General features: G+C 45.2%; 1 protein-coding gene across 3 annotated transcripts in view; it reads right to left on the minus strand.

Moving 5' to 3' along the window:
* FAM107B (family with sequence similarity 107 member B) overlaps positions 1-19,453 on the minus strand; it is a 230,870-nt gene that overhangs the window by 39,915 nt on the left and 171,502 nt on the right. Inside the window, exon 1 of one of the 3 annotated variants that reach the window (XM_039240006.1) lies at positions 19,073-19,147. The exons of the other annotated variants lie outside the window; for them this stretch is intronic. The gene's annotated coding sequence lies outside the window, so the exon portion shown is untranslated. Of the gene's footprint in view, positions 1-19,072; positions 19,148-19,453 lie in introns of those variants that run through there. 3 annotated transcript variants of the gene reach the window in all.

A 19,453-nucleotide genomic window follows, 5' to 3' on the forward strand; every position in this document is an offset into this window, starting at 1 on the left:
TAAAACCGTAAAGGGAAAAACACGACACTGACATCGCTGACAAACTATTCAGAGGCGGTAAATGAGGGGTTCATTACATGCTGATTTCCAGGATATTTCTCAACTGTGAGAGTAGCTCTATCACCTCCTACAAGATACTTTTGCCATTTTACTTTTAGATAAGAAACAGAGCTTGCCTGAGGTGGAACAGAAATGAGAAAGGGCAAATGAAGCAAATTCTCTCCCTGCTATAAAATTCAACAATTAATACTTTCCTTGAATAGTCCCTGAATAAAGTTTAATAAATCAATTAATTGCCACTAAACTAAAAAGGAAAATTTCTTGAGGTTTAAAAGAGCCACAGAAAGGTTACATTAGTTCTGTTAAATAAACAAAAACTTGAGGGAGAGAAATGGATCTTGCTACCACTCCAACTGCACATATAAGTTTTTCTTATAAAAGGTGGCCTAGGGATAAGGGAAGAAATAGTTTAACAGACATATTTATTCTCTCTATAAAAACAAAAAGCAAAAACAAAACAGAACAAATCAAAACAAAACAAAAAAACAACCCTGGGTCACGTGGGTGTCTCAGTCAGTTAAGCGTCTGACTTTGGCTCAGGTCATGATCTCCCAGTCCATGGATCCAACACCTTCATCAGGCTCTATGCTGACAGCTCAGAGCCTGCGCCTGCTTCAGATTCTGCGTCTCCCTCTCTCTCTGGCACTCTCCTCCTCATGCTCTCTCTTTCTCTTGCAAAAATTAAAAAATTTTTGAAGAATAAAAAACCTGACTCCCCCCCCTGGTTTTAGAATCAATATGCTGAGGGGCGCCTGGGTGGCTCAGTCAGGTAAGCCTCCAACTTCGGCTCAAGTCATGATCTCACGGTTCATGGGTTCGAGCCTCGCATCAGACTGTGCAGGCAGCTAGCTCAGAGCCTGGAGCCTGCTTCAGATTCTGTGTCTCCCTCTCTCTCTGACCCTCCCCTGCTCACACTGTCTCTCTCTCTCTCTCAGAAATAAATAAAACATTAAAAAAACTTTAAATAAAAAAAAGGAATCAGTATGCTGAACAGAGAAAATTTGGAAAATACAGAAAAGTATAAAGAAACTATCATCCATGAATACATTACTAAACATGCCCATATTTTGCTATATTTTCCTTTCAATTAATACAAACGCACACCTCTTCAAAATTAGGATCATACTGAGTAGACAATTTATCACATTTGGAAGCATTTCACCTGCGATAAAATGCTTTTTAAATATGGTTGCTTAATAATCCATTAGACAGATGTTAACTGACTTAACTATCCCTCTGCTGTCTACTCAGAACACCAAACAACTGAATTCTAAAGTAATAGACTAGGAAAAGACCTATGTTATGGTTTCAGAATCTACATTGTACCTCACCTTGAAAAAATGACCGCTAGTCATATATATTAATGAGGTATCAAAGAAGAATATCTATAGTTATCTGAAAAGGTTATTTCAATGCTCCTACCTTCCTGATTTGTTAGAAATAATGAAGGTATTGTTATTTTTGTCATTTTAAGTACATTTTTAAAATCTTTTTTGAGTTTTAATTCTTAACACAGTAAGTATCAATAGACATTACAACAGAAAAAGTTCTTTGGGGGGTCCTCAAATACTTTTTAACAGCGTAAAGGGGTCCTGAGATCAAAAAGTTTAAGAATCCTGGGCTGTAGAATGAAGGATCTCTTTAAAATACACCCATGTAGGGGCACCTGGGTAGCTCAGTCAGTTGGGTGTCCAACTTCGGCTCAGGTCATGATCTAGCAGTTCATGGGTTCGGGCCCCATGTCGGGCTCTGTGCTCAGTGCCTGGAGCCTGTTTCGGATTCTGTGTCTCCCTCTCTCTCTGACCCTCCCCTGCTCATGCTGTCTCTCTCTCAGAAATAAATAAAAAACATTAATAAAATAAAATACACCCATGTACTATTTTTTTGCTTGTGACCAATTTCTGCTTAAAGTGAGACTGCTCCAAGGCCTTTGAGAGATTCGTCTTATCTGCACAAGGCGGAATTCTTCCTCTCCTGACCCATGTTTAGTCTCTAAATAACTAGGCTCCCAGATCGTTACTGTATTTCAGCATTCTACTGCCGAACACTTTCTTTAAGCAGACAGAGCAAGGAAAACAGGACCCCGGAAAGTCAGAGATGTCAGATCTCTAGCGACAATTACCTCTTCACTTGCTGGTTAAACACAAACAAAAAATTATCAAAACACATCTGGGGTGAGAGCAGAGTGATTCAGATGATGGTATCTGACACACACTGTTATGTTTTTACTTCCTCTTACCAAAGTTACACAGGCAATTCTGTGAATTCCACAGACCAAATTATACACACACATACCCTTCCAGCTATCAGTGCCCAAAACTCAATAGAAATAAGAAAACATCCACTTAGTTCCTGTTACAATGTTGCTTTCTAACCAACAATCCAAAGCCCCAAAATGATTACAGCACTGTACATATTCCTTGTATTCAAGAACTGCAATGTTACTATGGCACTATCTTGTTTTTCTTTTTATGAGAGAGAGCACACACAATGCACACACACATGCATGGGACAGGCAAAAAGAGAGAATCTCAAGCAGGCCCTATGCCCAGCACGGAGGCCAGCACGGAGCCCAGCATGGGACTTGATCTCACAACAGACTGAGATCTTGATGGGAGCCAAAACTGAAGCCACCCAAGCACCCCTGTCCTGTTTTTCCACTAACATTCACTGTCCACAAAGAAACTTTGTAGAAATGATCACACTTTATTTTTAACTCTCTTCTTTTTAGAAAAGGAGAGAGCAGGGCGGAGGGAGAGAGAGAGAGAGAGAGAAAGGGAGAGGGAGAGGCGAGAATCTTAAGCAGGTTCCATGCCCAGTGGGGAGCCCCACATGGGGGCTTAATCTCACATGGTGACATCATGACCTGAGCCAAAAGCAAGAGTCAGGTGCTTAACCTGCGAGCCACCCAGACACTCTAAAATGATCACTCTTTAAAAAATCAGACTGAAAATTTTAAAAACTCTTTCATTATTAGAATATATATTTGCAGCAGGTGCCCAGCACACTTCAACACCAAGGTTAAAGCAGTGAACAAAAGTTCCTATTCTCATGAGGTTTACATGCTAATGGGGGAAGCAGACACTTAACTAACGAAGTAGCAGCAATGAATTGCACTGGGTATTAACAGAGGAAGCCCAGGAAGCCCTGAGAAAACAGGCTACAGATGTCTACAAGACCATCGGGAAGAAATCAGTCCCAGAGGCCAAACCTTCGTGGACCTGTGGCAGCACAGAGCTTACGTAAAAGTTTAAGACGCATCAGAAAAAAAGAAAGAAGGGGTTCAGGAGCAGGGATTTATATATAATGAAATCAAAACTCACCTGGGGAGATAATGAAGCCCGCCACCAAAATGGAGAAAGGACTTTGATGGATCAGAGAAAATAAGAGGAGTTTTAGATACGCTGTATTTTTGATGCCCATAAAACATGCAAGTTAACGTGTAAGGGAGGCACTGGGCATAAGTGCTTGATCTCCAGAGTCACAAACAGGCTAGACACATGGACTTGGGGGCCAAAAAGCTCCAGGACAGGGAAAGAGGAGCCTGCAAAAGAGACTGAAGGGGAGTACCCAGGAAGAGCAGGGAATCCAGGTCTCAGAGGCTCAGAGATGGGTGACCTTTGCACAAAGGAACACATTCTCAGCAGTGCTAAACTCTGTCAGGCAAAAACTGCTGCATGTCAATCGAGAGCACAAGGAAGCACCCTCTGAACTTGGTGACAGGGAAGATAACTTCCCTGCAAGGCTAGCTTCGCGAGCAGGCGCCTGGGATTTGATTTGATGGTTTGCTGCCTCCATCTTGAAATTCTTTTTTTTTTTTTTAATAGTTTATTGTCAAGTTGGTTTCCATACAACACCCAGTGCTTACAATTCTTAATAATTTTTGAACAGGGAGCCCCACATTTTCATTTGGCACTGAACTCTGCACATTATGTAGCAAATTTTGCCTGAGATCAGTTTCAGTAAAGTGGTGGGTATAAGAGGTAAAAAAGAAGAAAAGAATACAGTAGTTTGAGGAGTGAATGGGAATGAGCAAATTGAGACAGAAGGCATGTGGTGGAGAGACTATGGAGGCCCCCACAAACCTCATCCCCCACCTCCCATCCCCTAGTCTAATCCCTTCCGTCTGAGTGGAAGTAGGACCTGTGACTCCCTTCCACCCAACAGGATATGGCAAAAGTGATGGAATTATCACTCCCATGATTATTACAGCTTGCTGGAGTCTCTCTCTTACTAGCTGTCAGGAGCTGCCGTGAAGTAAGTGGAAATGGACCATGAAGTACAGGGACGTCTAGGGACAGAGGGCAACTTAAGTCCCACAGCTGCAAGGAAATGAATTCTGCCAACAACCTCCGTGAGCTTAGAAGTGATTCTTCCCCAGGCAAACCTCTGATGAGACCACAGCCCTGTGCACCCATGGACCCCAGCCTGAAGCACGAACTCAGATATACTAGGCCTGGATTCCTGACCTGCAGAAATGGTGAGATAATAATCGCATGTCATTTTAAGCCACTAAGTTTATGATAATTTGTTATGCAGCAGTAGATAATGAAGTTCAAACCAGAACGGAGAATATCCTCTCAAGAAGTTTCATCAAAGAGAAGGAGAGAGAAATTAGTAGCCAAAGTTCAGGGCACCAGGGAAGGCATGGGTTTCACGGTGTTCGTTGTAGTCTGTTTTTAAGATGCTAAAGACGTGACCATTGGCAGGTCTTTACGATAAAGAAACACCAGGGCGGAGGTTGAAACAGGAGGTGGGAGAGAAACTGATTTTCAGAAAGTAGGAGGGGATACTTCTTGCACCATCAACAGAAAAATAAGAAAGGATCCAAGAACAGGCAGATTTGCTGAGAGGCAGCAGGAAGAAGAGGGAACAGCCTGCATATGACTATTAGTGGTGGAAGGATGACCTGCTGACAGCGAGGGACAAGGAGGGACGTGGCTGACTATAAAATTGGAGATCTGCGTGATGAGAAGGTTGGCCAGAGTCACCGTGGAGAGCGAGAGTGCTGGAGAGGAAAACATTTAATTTCCTGGCAGGGCTAAGTTCCTCGTGACGGTGGGGACCAGGACCTTACAGCGGCATCTGTGACTTGCTCCGGCAGAACCCGGCAGTCCAGGCACAGCAGGGGCAATGAGGCCCGACTGCCCAGGGTTGGGATGTGCCCTCACAGCGGGCGAAGGGAAGAAGGGGATCTGGTGTACTGAGAAGTGCACCATGAAACACTGGCCATGGAATCAGAAAGCAGAGGCACCATGACTGACACTCAGGCTGGGAGCAGGACATGGGGCTGGAAATGGACGCGGAAGGGCAAGCATCTGATGTCTCTTGGGACAGCTCATCAGAAGATCTAGGTAGGAGTTTCTGGAATCTACAAATTTCAGATCCGAAGCAGCTCCCAGTGTTGGCAAGATCGAGGACAGTGACTCCTTGCGAGTGACCTGCTCGTTCCAGTTTGAGCACTGAGAGTCCCATGTCTGGGAAAACCGGAATGGTTTTATAACTGAAAGTAGCCCCTGAAGAAAGCCCCCAGCCCCCAGTCCCAGGCAAGCCAGGCCCGCTGGTCACCTTGGTGGCCACGGGGATCACCTGGTGCGCTCTAACAACTCCTAAAGCCTAGAGCCAAAGATTGACACCCAGGGGCCAAAACTTTCAACAGATGAAGAGCTAGGACTAGTAAACGACCGCACGACAGCAGGAAACGATGACTAACCACGGCGAGCCCAAAAGGACAGAGTAGGAGAGGAAGGGTGTGGAAGTCGCCATGAGGAGCCAGGGCGCTATCCGGGGTGTGGCAGAAGGTGCCATCTCCACCCACCAGGGCGCGAGACAGCAGCAAACTCAAAGCACCAGCTTCCCTTAGGACCAGGAGGTGAAGACTTCTGGAGGAGAAACAAGCTCATCACAGAGCAGGAGTCACCGTGTGTATCAAGTGCAGACATCCAGGGCCAGAAGGGGAAACACAGGACAGTCCTCAGAGGAAAGTCCCTGGAGTCCCGCTGGAGGAGCCCACGGAGGTAGCCGCAGGGGGAAAGGGAATGGGGGGGAGGGGTGGCTGGCTGGTGACTACTAAATGGCACTTCAAAGGAGCTGGTGCCCCACAAAGTCTGCGGGACATAAGCACAGGTGAACTTTAACACAAGGAGACACCATAGGTGCTATGTGCACATTTACACTGAAGAAAAGAAATGAGGAATGTTCTAAGCTCTGCCATGGTTCCTCTGGTCCTTCTCTCAAAGTCCTTTCTCCTTGGGACTCAATACTCAGATGCCTCTTTCGCCAATAATCATTTTCATTCTGATATTCAAACCTTCACCCAACCTGGAGATTCTCCTTAAACCTCTCACATTTCACCAATAACTTGTATGTTACCTGAATCCTGAAAACCCTCACGGATTTAACTGACAGGACTGCCACTAACCAATAGAAAAACAGAGTACAGAATATATTTCTTGACAATCAAGTGCCAAAGCTTTCACATCACCGTGGAATGGAGAAGGAGAGAAGATGTGCTGTGTTGTGCTGTGTCGTGGGGAGTCGTTTTCTGGCGTGTGTGTGTGTGTGTTTATGCACACGTGTGTACATGCACAGGTGTTAAGAGCACACCACCTGGAGATTTAAGTCCCACGGAAGCTCAGAAAGACTCAACAGTAGAACACTGTTTCAATAAAAACTTTTTAGCCTTATTTACAAAAGTATATATGCATAAAAACTTCCTCAACTGAAGAACAATTCAAGTACTTCTGTTCAGTCTAATCTTGCACCGAGTCCTGGAAGACAGAGTTCAGCCAGGCCTGCGGTGGGGCGGGGTGGGGGCACTAACCAAACAAAAAAGCGCAGTGAGCTCACAAGTGCCAGGAGATATGACGGTTACTCCACAGGTAGGGCCTGGGAAGGAAACCACAGGCCCTGGGCCACCTCCCTCCCCAACCTCTTGTTTATTCAAGGCCGGACTTCATGAAGGAAGATACTTCTGCAGTTGCCGAGCCCAGCGCCAGCCCAGCCCCCCACCATGCAGGCTGGTGAACCCAGACAGAGCTCCTCACAAACCAGAGAGCACAGGCCCTGGAGCAGAAACCCCCACCAACCAGGTTCATTTCCTACAAAGGCAGTTACCAACAAATAAATATTTCTAAATTAGTTTCATTAGCTACAGAGAGAGAGAATTCTTTTTATAAACTAAAGCTTTCAAAAGTTAAGCCAGGATACATAACATTTAATTTATACATACATATGAATGTGAACAAGGTAGATGAGAACCCTATGTTACCAAGGTTTAAAAACCCCATATTTTTTTTCACAAATGAAAAGACATTGCAAATGCACCTATCAAAAAAAAAGAAAAACAAAAAACCAACCACCAAAAAGCAGAAACCAGTGTGGGAGGAGGGGAGATAGAGAGATCTATTGGTCTCTATCAACATTACACCTTCACCAAGTATTTGCGCACACCTATGCCAGGCAGGAGTGTGGTGCGGTAGTAGGCAGCAAGACAAGTCAAGGCCACTGTGCAAATGTTAGACATGATAAAGGAGAGCATTTACATCCCTTGTCTTACTAGACAGGTAGTGACAGAGACTGAACAGACTGGTGCGTAATGGACACCCAAGAACCCATCTTTCCTGATCCCAACCTAGGAACAAGAAGCAAATTCAGCTCGGAGCCCCTCTGTGTGGTTTGCTGTTCCTGCACATGTGTGTTTTTTCTATCCACAGCTACAAGGGAGAAGGGGAAAGCAATGAACAAAACAATTTCAAATCAAGTGCTATTTGGCCAAAATGAAATACTTCAAAATACATATCCGTCCTAGAATGTCCATGGGATAGTTACGGAAGTGTGTGTCTTCAAAGAAATTGCACAATTTAATCATCAGGCTCCCAAACACTGAAAAGAGGATGGATAAATACATGGGGATAAAACATACTGGACACTTTTGAAAGGTAAAGTATAACTCATCCAGAGTATGACAGAGATGGTTGGGCATTTGAAGAACTCTTCAGGGGAAAAAAAAAAAAAAGCCTCTTACAGAGCTCTCTCTCCCTGGCAAAGACATGATGTCCAAAACTATAACAAGATGTGACTTTTTATTTAGCCTCATACCACACAGGTCTGCTGTTCTGTTAAACCCACAAGTTCAAGTTCACACATTTGAAAGACTATTCAGTGACCCGTGGAAAGATCTCAAGATCTTTTCAGATACACATTTTCTTCTTTATGCTTTATGCCTGATCATTCAAAGTTTTAATGCTTTTTAAAAATTTTTTAATGTTTGTTTATTTTTGAGACAGAAAGAGACAGAGTGTGAGTTAGACAGGGGCAGAGAGAGAGGAGACAAAGAATTCAAAGCAGGCTCCAGGCTCTGGGCTGTCAGCACAGAGCCCAACACAGGATTCGAACTCATGACCTGAACCAAAGTCAGACACTCAACCGACTGACCCACCCAAGGCCCCCGATCATTCAGTTTAAAAAAAAAAAAAAAAACCTTTAGTAAGGCAAAGTTTGCCCAAGAAATTGTCCCACACTTGTTACCGATCAAGGCATAAATGACAAAACGCTACTGAGAACAAAGAGGTTACTAAGTATGACCGCTAAACTGGATATTTGCAGGTTCCTCACTCAAGGCAACAGATAAAAAGACCCCAGTAAGAATGCACCTCCCAATAGCAGTAGTGCCTTAGAGAGGGAAGGAAACACCCCCCCAAACAAGAATTTACTACCACCACCTGCCCCTCCCCAAGAAGCTCTCTTTCTGGTAATCAAAACAGTCAAAGTTCAACTTCAAAGGGAGATGCTGAAGCAAGTCCAGAAAACGGGAAAGTTGGCATATCCATCTCCGTGTGCAAATGAATGACCTCATGAGGCATAGAAATGAGCAAACAATGCAAAGCAAACTGTTCCAACTCTGGTACCAGTTACTGACCTTCCAGACCAAATGGAACATGCTGTCTCTGGGAGCACAAGCAGAATGTGCATAAAACAGCAGCTACTCTGCTTGAAAGCAAATACCCTCTATACACGCTCACTGAAATCTAATCACAAAAGCAAACACGTCCACCTATGAATCAGCACCCTCTTTAAGTGGTGTGACAATACGCATATATAAACAAGTCAAATGCATGGGAGTCTCCCCAGGCCTGCATGGGCACTGTCCCCTGCCCACCATTCACACACCTTAACCCTGCTCAAGTCACCTTTCCAACTGCTTATAAATACCCTCCCAACCACAAGAGGTTAGGCTTTAATATTCATTTTAATGCCACCACCAATGCCTGTGGCATAAACGCTTTAAGGCAACTAAAACTTGAGCTCCAAAGGATTATAATTCATGACACATGGTCTACACATGAAATGTGCTGGGAATTTTCTATTGTGGGGGAAGTGTTTAAATAACGAAAAACTACAACCAGGGGAAGAAGGGCGTTGAGCTCTGGTCCCAATTCTGCCCAACTACCTGCGTGAAACTCTGGGCAAGGAATGGCCCGCCTCTCTAAACCAGAGACATCTCCTGTTGGGTCTAGATTGTTATTAAACTATTAGGAAATATCAAATCCACACCAAGGCACAGGGTATGACATTACCACTGGGGAGGCACACATACTCCGTGAGCTAACTTCGGCGCTGGCCCACAGCACATGTGCTCCTCGACCAAGCCCGACACACAGCAGTGACACACAGAAAGAACCTGAGGGAGGCTTCATGGAAAACCTTGGAAACTGTTTACAAACCATGCTGCTCGGCTCACATGTGATTCACTCGAATTCCTTCCAAATGCATCACTGTTGACCTGAGTCAGTCAGCCCTTCCTGCTCCTCCTTTCTCTCTGCCCCTCCACAGCACAGCAGACATGGCGCCCCTCCCACCTGCGAAGTGTCGTAAGACCTGACAGGTACCTAAGACTGCAGCTCCACTCTACCTGTGAAAAAACACGGACAACCCATAGGGTTTGGTAAACCACACACACGTTTCACCAAACTGTACTGATCCCTAATATGGCACTTATATCCTATCGTGTTTTCTGTTATAAAAGTACTGATTGTGATCCACAGTATAAAAATAAGAGATCCATCAAAGGCTTGATTTGTAAACAAAATGTGTATAGACGTACAGTGGAATATGACTCAGCCTTTAAAAGGAACGAAATTCTGGAGCGCCTGGCTGGTTCGGTCGGTTAAGCGTTCAACTCTTGATTTTGCCTCAGATCATGATCTCCCAGTTCCTGAGATGGAGCACAGAGCTTGGGACTGACTCTCTCTCTCTCTCTCTCTCTCTCTCTCAAAATAAGTAAATAAAGAAAGAAGGAAGGAAGGAAATTCTGACACCTGCTATAACATGGGTGAACTATGATGACATCACGTTGACTGCAACAAGCCAGACGATGAGATGATACCGCATCATTCTAATTACATGAGGTATCTATAGTAATCGAATTTAGAGGGACAGAAAGTAGAATGGGGGTTGCCAGGGCTGGGGGTAGGAGAGCACAAGGAGTTCGTGTTTACTGAGTACAGAATTTCCATTTGGGAAGATGAGAAAGTTCTGGAGATGGACAGATGTACTGGGCACCTGGGTGACTCAGTCCATTAACTGTCCGACTCTTAGTTTCAGCTCATTTCATGTTCTCACAGTTTGTGAGTTCAAGCCCTGCATCCGGCTCTGCACTTACAGTGTAGAGCCTGCTTGGGATTCTCTCTCCTTCTAACTCTACCCCTCCCTCACTCACTCTCCCTGTCTTTCTCAAAATAAATAAATAAACATAAATTTTTTTAATGTGAATGGACTGAATGGCACTGATTCATAGGCTTAAAAATGGTTAAGATAGTTGTGTGTAAAAAAAAACATTTAAAAAATGGTAAATTTTATGTTATGTTAGCACAATAAAAAATAAAAAAATAAAAACCACTGAGTTAGAAAGCAGTCAACAACTGAGAAACTCCCCTAAAAAATGAATTCTATACAACATGGTATACTTCTGTACTACATGGTATTAATCAAATTAGAACAGGCTAGAAAAAATATTTCCAGTAGTATTCTGTAGCATTAGTGTGAGATAATAAATATATATATATATCAATATATCAGTCTCTGCCCCCAGTTCCTGACACAGAGTTCCAAAACTCCAGCACTAGGAGCATCTCTTGTTCTAAGCGTTGGTCTTTGACCCTGTCCTGAGCAGGGCTCTGAAACCCGTGTAAATTCCTAAGTGGTAAGAGCACTGGAGGCATCTTTTGTTCTACTGAGGCAACTCTGGGTGGGCTCCTGATGGGGGCTGGTCACCAGAAAGACCAACCCATGATCAGAAGCTTGGAATTTTCATCCATCAGTTCTTAGAAAGTTAACAACTGATGATGCCTCCACGAGGAAGCCTCCATAAAAACCCCCACCATCTGGGATTCAAAGAGCTTCTGGGCTGGTGAACACACCCATACCCCAGGGGCTGATGCACCTCAAATCCATGGGACAGAGCCCCTGCACTCAGGACCCTCCGAGACCTGGCCCCATGTATTTCCTCATCCGGGTTTTCATCCGTATCCTCCATCACCTCCTTCAAAACACTGGTAAACAAGGTTTCCCTGAGTCCTGTGACCCCTTCTAACACAATCAAACCCAGGGGGAAGGAGGTCATGGGAAGGACGGGACAAGCAGAACAGAAGCTGGAGGTAACCTGGTGTCTGAAGGGGGGAGGGGGCCGTCATGTGAGACCACATCCGGGTAGAGAGCATCAGAACTGAGTTAAATTGCAGGACACACAGCTGAGGTCGCTGAGAAACGCCTCATGGGGGAAACCCCACACACGCCGGGTGTCACACGTGTGGAGGGAGGCAGTGGTGTGTCAGAGTCAAGGAGACGACAGGAGAGACTGAGCTGTTGTGTTGTTGTTTTATAGCTAGAATCCTAACACCGTTCTCAACATATACTACTGAGCCTTAGTTTGTTCTAACTATAAAACAGGGACAGGGATGTTTATTACTAAATCGAGTCACAATACCCCCCCCCCACGCCAAAAAATGTTTGTTGATGAAAAAGTTGAGAACACTGTGAAAATTTAGTTAAGAATAGACATCGGATCACTAGAGAAAGGGTATGTTATTGGAAAATTAGAAAAATCTTCCCAAAGTGTTCTGGGGTTAATATGTGCCACTGCTATTAAAAAGGAGGAAAAAGAATAAACACTGATTTCAAGCAGGAGCTCAAAAAGAGTATAATCATCCAAGGCTCGCTTTGATCAAAAAATTGGTTCTTTTTAAAAACTCCTTTTATCTCAAAGACACACTGGCTGATACCACAGTGTCTGCCCTTGCTTTTTAAGTTGAGAGCTGAGGATTTCAGCTATCAAAAAATGGTAGGAGGGGCCTTGTTCTCTTACCTTAATTTCAGACCCTGTATCCTCAAATGCCAAGCCCTTTAAACTCAGATCTATAAAGCTATATTTATAACGTGACAAAACAAGCCCACGGAGGGAACTCTACAGAAGCAGGCGCCACATCTTTTCCACAAATGTAAATGAACATGCGTACTTATAATCCACAATTTTCTACTCACATCTAACTCCAATATTAAAGACATTTTTTTCTCCAAATAAGCATTTTTGGGAGATTAATATTTTTATGGCTGCAGCAAGCCAAAGATACAAGGAGCTAAATTAAGTTTTATTAAAGGTATTAATTAGCATTAATACCACTAAGAATGGTGGCTCCTTTCCTCAGTTCTTCCCAAATGATCTCAGTCCTGAAGCCGTGCATATTTCTATGTTTACACAGGGCTTCACAGGGCTCTCCGTCTTTAGGCCCAAGGGCATGAAAAGACAAAGCCTTTTTCCAATCAGGCAAGTTCAATAAGCAAAATGCTACCAACTTCACTTCCAACGAAAGAGCAACTATTCTGTTTAACCTATTTGTTAAACTGAAGTATGGGCCTAGCCTCCCTAACGGATGTAAACTCCCCAAAGGTAAATATCCTGCATCCTGATCTGTGCCCAAGACACTGGGTCTTCCATTAGGACTTTAATAAACGTAAGTTAACACATTTCCACAAACTCAATCCATTTTTATTCACCTCTCCTCACCTTGCCAAATCTAAGTGATATTCTCAAGGTTAGAAATATACAAAAGAGGGGCGTCTGTGTGGCTCAGGTGGTTAAGCGTCAGACCCTGATTTTGGCTCAGGTCATAATCTCACAGGTTCATAGACTAGAGAGCCCTACGTGGGCTCTGTGCTTGGAATTCTCTCTCTCCCTCTTTCTCTACCTCTCTATATCTCAAAATAAATAAATAAACATAATAAAATAAATATAAAGAAGAAAACCCCAGAAAGAAACAAGTTCCTTCCCTATCAGGGATACATATTTCTTTCGAACATTCTGAAATACTACTACCAGCTTATAAATCTGACCTGTCTTTACTCAGGGAAGAAAAATCCACCTCAAACACGACAAGAGATAGGATCTTGGCAAACTGTTCCTTTTTTGGTCTAATAGGATTCTTTATTTAGGATCTATAGTCAGTCCATAGTCAGGAAGCAAGTAAGGGCCACTGATAAGGCAAGAAAACAAACCGCACTCAGTCACCAGAACAAAGTATAGAGAATTCCTGTTGAGTCAAAGACAAACATGACAATTTTAGAAGAGATTAAAATGAGGGAGAGGCAGAAGAGAAGTAGGCACACCATGCCTGACTAGTTGTTGATAACTTACACTGACACAATCAAATGTTAACTTAGCGATTTAATTCACTTGCAAACCACCATCCTAAATCCCTCTTCCAACCATGCTCTCCACAAAATAGACAATGTTTTTGTTCCAATGGGCTTTAAAAAGGAGAGCCTGGCTCACAAATCTTAAGACGTGCCCAAAATTATAACAAAGCAAAAAACAAAAAAAAAAAAACAACAAACCCCACATTCACATTCTATTAATTTCTACAGACATCTCGGAAAAACCCTGGAACCAGACACCAGGAAAGGACCCACTCATTAGGTTACGCATTAAGCTCAAGTCAGTAAAGAAACTGATTTTCTAAGAGAAAAGATACTTCCTGAATGGTTTATGAAACCGTTACCAATTTGACACACCAATTTTGAAAACTCATTTACTAGTATGTAAGCTTCTCAAAGTAGGTTCTGCTATTTAAGCATCACTTCTAAACATCCACAGTAACCGGCGTGAAGTCTTTGAACACAGGAAGGCACAGAGTTACAGAATAAATGGACTCCAATCCTTTGGAAACAGCAATGCTTAAGACACTGTATTTTAATATTCAGAAGCCAGTTATCGGTTTTCCCTATTACAGTGCAGACTCCTTTTAAAGCCTGCTCATGCAAAGTAACCAAAATCTTACAAGTGGAATAAGCCAGATAGAACCCGTGAAAGATTCATCTCAAACTACTCATGACTTGCAAGTTCCTAGCTCCCTACCCAGCTGGCAAACTACCCTAAAACTGCCTCCCTGGGCTTATCAGCTGAAGAAATGGAAACTCTAAGCAAACACAGAACTTTCCGTCAGTAGCATCCCCCACATAAAACACACAGGGCAACAGAATCTCAAAACCAGGTTTGACTACTCAATACCTGGGATGAGACAGGGATAAAATTTCAAAGTCAAGGCCACACTACAGAAGCAACAGGAGTGTGAGCAATGAACGACAGCGTGAACAGTATCCCTCGCTCATCTACCCACAAATAAAAGCCCACAGAACACACGGCTATTTTCGATTAAAAAAAAAAAAAAAAAAACCCAACCATGAGAGACTCTTGAATGCTGAGAAACAAACTGGACTGATGGATGTGGGGGGGAGGGGGGGATGGGCATGGAGGAGGCACTTGTGGGGATGAGCACTGGGTGTTATGTGGAAACCAATTTGACAATAAACTATTTGTAAAAGAAAAAAAATTAAAATATGATTAAGGGGCGCCTGGGTGGCTTAGTCGGTTAAGCGTCCGACTTTCGCTTAGGTCATGATCTCGCGGTTCGTGGGTTCGAGCCCCGCGTCGGGCTCTGTGCTGACTGCCAGCTCGGAGCCTGGAGCCTGTTTCAGTCTGTGACTCCCTCTCTCTCTGACCCTCCCCTGCTCACGCTGTCTCTCTCTCTCTCTCTCCTAGAAACAAATTAAAAAAACATTAAAAAATAAATAAATAAAATAAAATAAAAAATATGATTAAAAATAAAATAAAATTTAAAAAAATAATTAAAAATGTGACATTGTAAAGTTAGTAGTGAGTAAAGAAAAATACACAAGAGAAAAATAAAAACATGATTATAAATTATTTTAAAAAAAAAAAACCAAACTGTTAAAGGGCAAAGCCATAGGATTATGCTTGGCCTTTAATTCACTGGCCTGTCTTTCGTTTTAATTTACCAAAAGGAAATGCTACTGTGATCCTCATACTTGGCATCCCCAGGCTTTGACCTCATACCAAGATGGAACTTAACAGTGCATTCTGCAGAGTTTTCTGCCCAAATATCTCCTTCCTTACTGAGAAGACAAGATTTAGCTATACTCGGGGATTAAAACCCAAGGAACTCTTCTGACCCTGTGGTGCCTGGGCAGTAGGGCAGGCTTAGGCACCGCATCCAGTGGAAAGACACCTGGGGTTACAGCAAACCAAGAACAAAGCAGAATCCTTGTTGCTGGAAACACCAGCTTCGTGCACTTTATGTTCGCCTGGGGGTGCAGGGGGAGGGGAAAGACAGGCAGGAAGCAAAGGCGCTTATAAGGTGTCTGCAGGGTCTGGTCAAGTGGTAGGAGGACAAACACAGCAGCGTAGGTAAGAGGAGGCAGGTCAGGGGGCTGGTTTTGTAAGGGGTGACGGCCTCTCAGTATCTGGGATGAGCTTTCCAGAGAGCGGATCTGCAGATGCCCACAGATCCTGGGCAAGTGTGTGCTGGGCTTGTTTAGGAAAAACAGAAAAGAGGCCGATGTGGCTGGAGCGAGGAGAGGAGGGAAGTGGTTGGAAACTAGGTCAGGGAGGTGGCAGGGGCCAGCCCAGCGTGTGATGCACTCCAACACTTGCAGAAATGGTTGACTCAGGAATCAGAGCTGTACGCCACCCAACGTGGTGGAAATCAACTGCTTAAAGTGACCTCGCTGCCCCAGTGTTATAAAGCCACTGGCAGGTTCCGGGGACCATCACACTTTGGCTTCACTGGCGGGTGTCTACACCCGTAACAGCTGTGAAACCAATGCCCAGTCCCTGCGAGAAGACACACAGCAGGGTGCTCAGGATTAATGCTGGAGCTCGTGTGGGCTGCTCGCTCAGGTGGACAGTCTCAGATCTGGCATACTGACCACACACTGCTCGTGACAGCAACTGAAATGGCAGGTCACGGTGCCTCAGAATAAAACCCTACCTTCAGTCACAGTACATCATCATCATCCCACTTGCCACAGGTTACCGGAGAGAGGGGTTTCCTGGGACACCGCCCATCTCAAATACACTTCCCTGGCGTCCCCAGAAGTGCATGCCTCCTTCTCAAACAATTGACCCTGCTCCTCATTAGCAAATAGACAGTGGCCATCCCTCGAGGGAACAGATAACAGTTCTTCTAAAGATAACAGAACCAGAATGGTGAGGTGTGTGTCATTAATAACATACCCACGTTGTTTAACCATCGCCTGAGTGCTTACTGTAGGCAGGACCACTGCCCAGGCACTCGTTGTTATTTCTGTACAACTGGATCGAGCGTACACTATTATCCCCACTTTACTGATAGAGCTGTAGACCGAAGACCCGGAAGGCGGACCCAAGCGCTCTGATCCCAGAGGATGCCAAATCACACTGCCTCTCTTTAAAGGAACTGGACGGCGAAAAATTACTCATTTGACAAAAGTTACCCAGGGGGAGAGGGGCAGACATATCCTTCTCCATTTAGCTAAAAAGACAATCCGTGTCTTATTTAAGATCCAGAGTCAGGGCTCTTTTGGGAGATGTATGTAACCCAGAGCGAAACATATAAAAAGAGGAACCTACCGTTCATTAACGACAAGTGACATGACACACAGAGAACCACAGTACGGACCGCAGGACTCCAAAAACAGGATGTAAACTCACCTTTCTGGGCAGACAGCCACCCACCCACCGGCTGCCCTCCTTTTACATTTCAGTGTTCTTTCATCCGGGGGAGATCGCAAGCTGGGTGTGTGAGCTCCCCATTTATTTGTTTTACAAGGGGTCACGGAAGTTGTGGCCTGACATGCCACCCCACCCCAAGTCACAAAGACAAGGTGAGTGGAGCTAGAGGAAGCAGAAGAGGCTCGGCCCCACCAGCCTGCTGCCTGAGTTGTCAACACCAGCCGCCACCAAGTAAGGGGATCGTTCATGAAGCAAAGCAACAGAAGCAAAGGGCAGGCAAACACACAAGCATACACTGTCTATTCACCGGGAGGATCATCTGTCTGTGTTCCAACGTGGCTCGGACAGTCCGCAACATGCCACCAGGGCCCAGGGACACAGCACAACATACAAGACAATGCTTACTCCTAAAAAGGTCGGTTGTAGGAGGTGGGGGTGGTGGGCCGGGGAAGGCATGTTTCTAGGCTACTTCTTCGGAGAGAGGGTTTCAAGCCTGCTAGACAGTTTCTGTTCTCCCTATCTCTCTGCCTCTCCCCTGCTCACTCGCTCTCTCCCTCAATATAAATAAATATTAAAAAAAAAAAAGAAGGATAAAGCAACTCCTGGCACTCATGCAGATCTCAATGCTGACGCACGCTGAGTCTGAAACGGGCTGAGTGCTCCTCACGTGCTTCATAGTACGAACGGTGTGACTGAAGCGAGCCCAGCCCCACCGACACGTCCCAACCCTGTCGGTCCTACAGGGTCTGACTCGCAGCAGCAGCAGAATACAAGCAGCAGCACTCTGGGGGCCAAGATTAGGACGAGAGGGGCCCCACACTCAGAGCTCCCCATCAGGGATGGAAAGACGCAATCCGTGAACGGGTGACCACCCAGAAATCCAGAGGAGGAAAAGCATTTCCCGGCCGGGACGACGTGCAGAGGGCCTCTGCTTGCCCATCCTGGGGCGCCCAAGTGCGTGGAAGCTTCCACTCTTCCATCACAAACGAAGCGCTCTCAGGACATGGCAATGTGCTGTGTGATGCCGGCACCCACGTCAAAGGGTGCTTATGGGACTTCAAGAGGGAGCATCAACTCTTCTGGGGAATAGAGTTCTTAGCAGCAGGGACAGAGAACCCAGGCCGAGGGGAACGAGAGACACACACAGGTCCATTGTTGACAGAACCAACGTGGCACTGAGCCCTGTGCACACCACCCACCCCTGCCACTGCACACCCCACTGCCAGGCAGCCAAGGCTTCCTCAAGCCCTTCTAATCAGGCTGAGTAGTCAGGGGCCCAGCGTCCTCTCCTCTCTTCCTCCTTTCTGCCTCTCGCTAGTCCCACGCATCAGGTGGAGCTGAGGCACTGCTGGAGCCCCAGGGAAAGCACAGCCCCCCAAGGAGGTCCAGGCAGAGAGGCGCAATGCTGGTGCCACTGGGTGGGACTGGATTCCAGGGAACAGCGCTCGTGGATCGCTGCCACAACAGTCACTGAAAACATAAACCCAGAGAGAAAAGAATGCTGGAGAACATAACGCGGGGTGTTCTTAGGAATCCAAACAAGAAGCAGACAAAGAGATGGTAGCCAAGCTCCTCCAACGAGGCAGGAAGCCTTGGGCTGCCCAGAGAACCTCATGCCAGTCAAACCTTTGATCAGGATCTTCACTCAAACATACAACAAACACTTACCTGCAGCCGCGGACACGTACATACCTACAAAGCTACATTATACCTACAAAGCTAAATTATTTGTCAAGGATACCAGGTCACTTTGGTGTGTGGATGAAGGCTTTACTAATAATTATACAAACCACACTTCTCCCAGACAAAACAGAAGGTACATCATCCCTGTGTGCGAACCTGGTGGGGTGCTCTCTTGCCATTAGTCACTGACCCTGGACCCCTCACCCAGCAGTCAGGTCCTGTGTTTACAGGAGCCCATGACCCACAAACAAACCAGGCAAGAACCTTGACTCGGCACCACTGCCAACTCCTGGTTACCGGTGACCTACTGGCCTGATGTTCTCCTCTGCCAGCTGACACTCCCAACCCACTCATCACATCCTCCTTACTTCCACTTCACAGGCTGGACCACTGAAATCCTACCTTCTCTACAGAACACGTCTTTGTTTCTAAGAACCTTGCCTGTCCACAGATTCTAAACCTCTGCTCACCTTTGCAATGGGCTGAATGTTTACACCTCCCCAAAATTCGTATGTTGAAGCCCTAAAGCCCAGTGTGATGGTATGTGGAGGTGGGGCCTTTGGGAGGTGTTTAGGTCACGAGAGTGGAGCCTTTATGAATGGGATTAGTGCTTTTATTAGAGACACACAAGAGATGACCTCTCAT

This window comes from Hyaena hyaena, unplaced genomic scaffold (genome assembly GCF_003009895.1).
Source record: "Hyaena hyaena isolate Hyena2069 unplaced genomic scaffold, ASM300989v1 scaffold_165, whole genome shotgun sequence".
In the NCBI taxonomy this organism is placed as follows: Eukaryota; Metazoa; Chordata; class Mammalia; order Carnivora; family Hyaenidae; genus Hyaena; species Hyaena hyaena.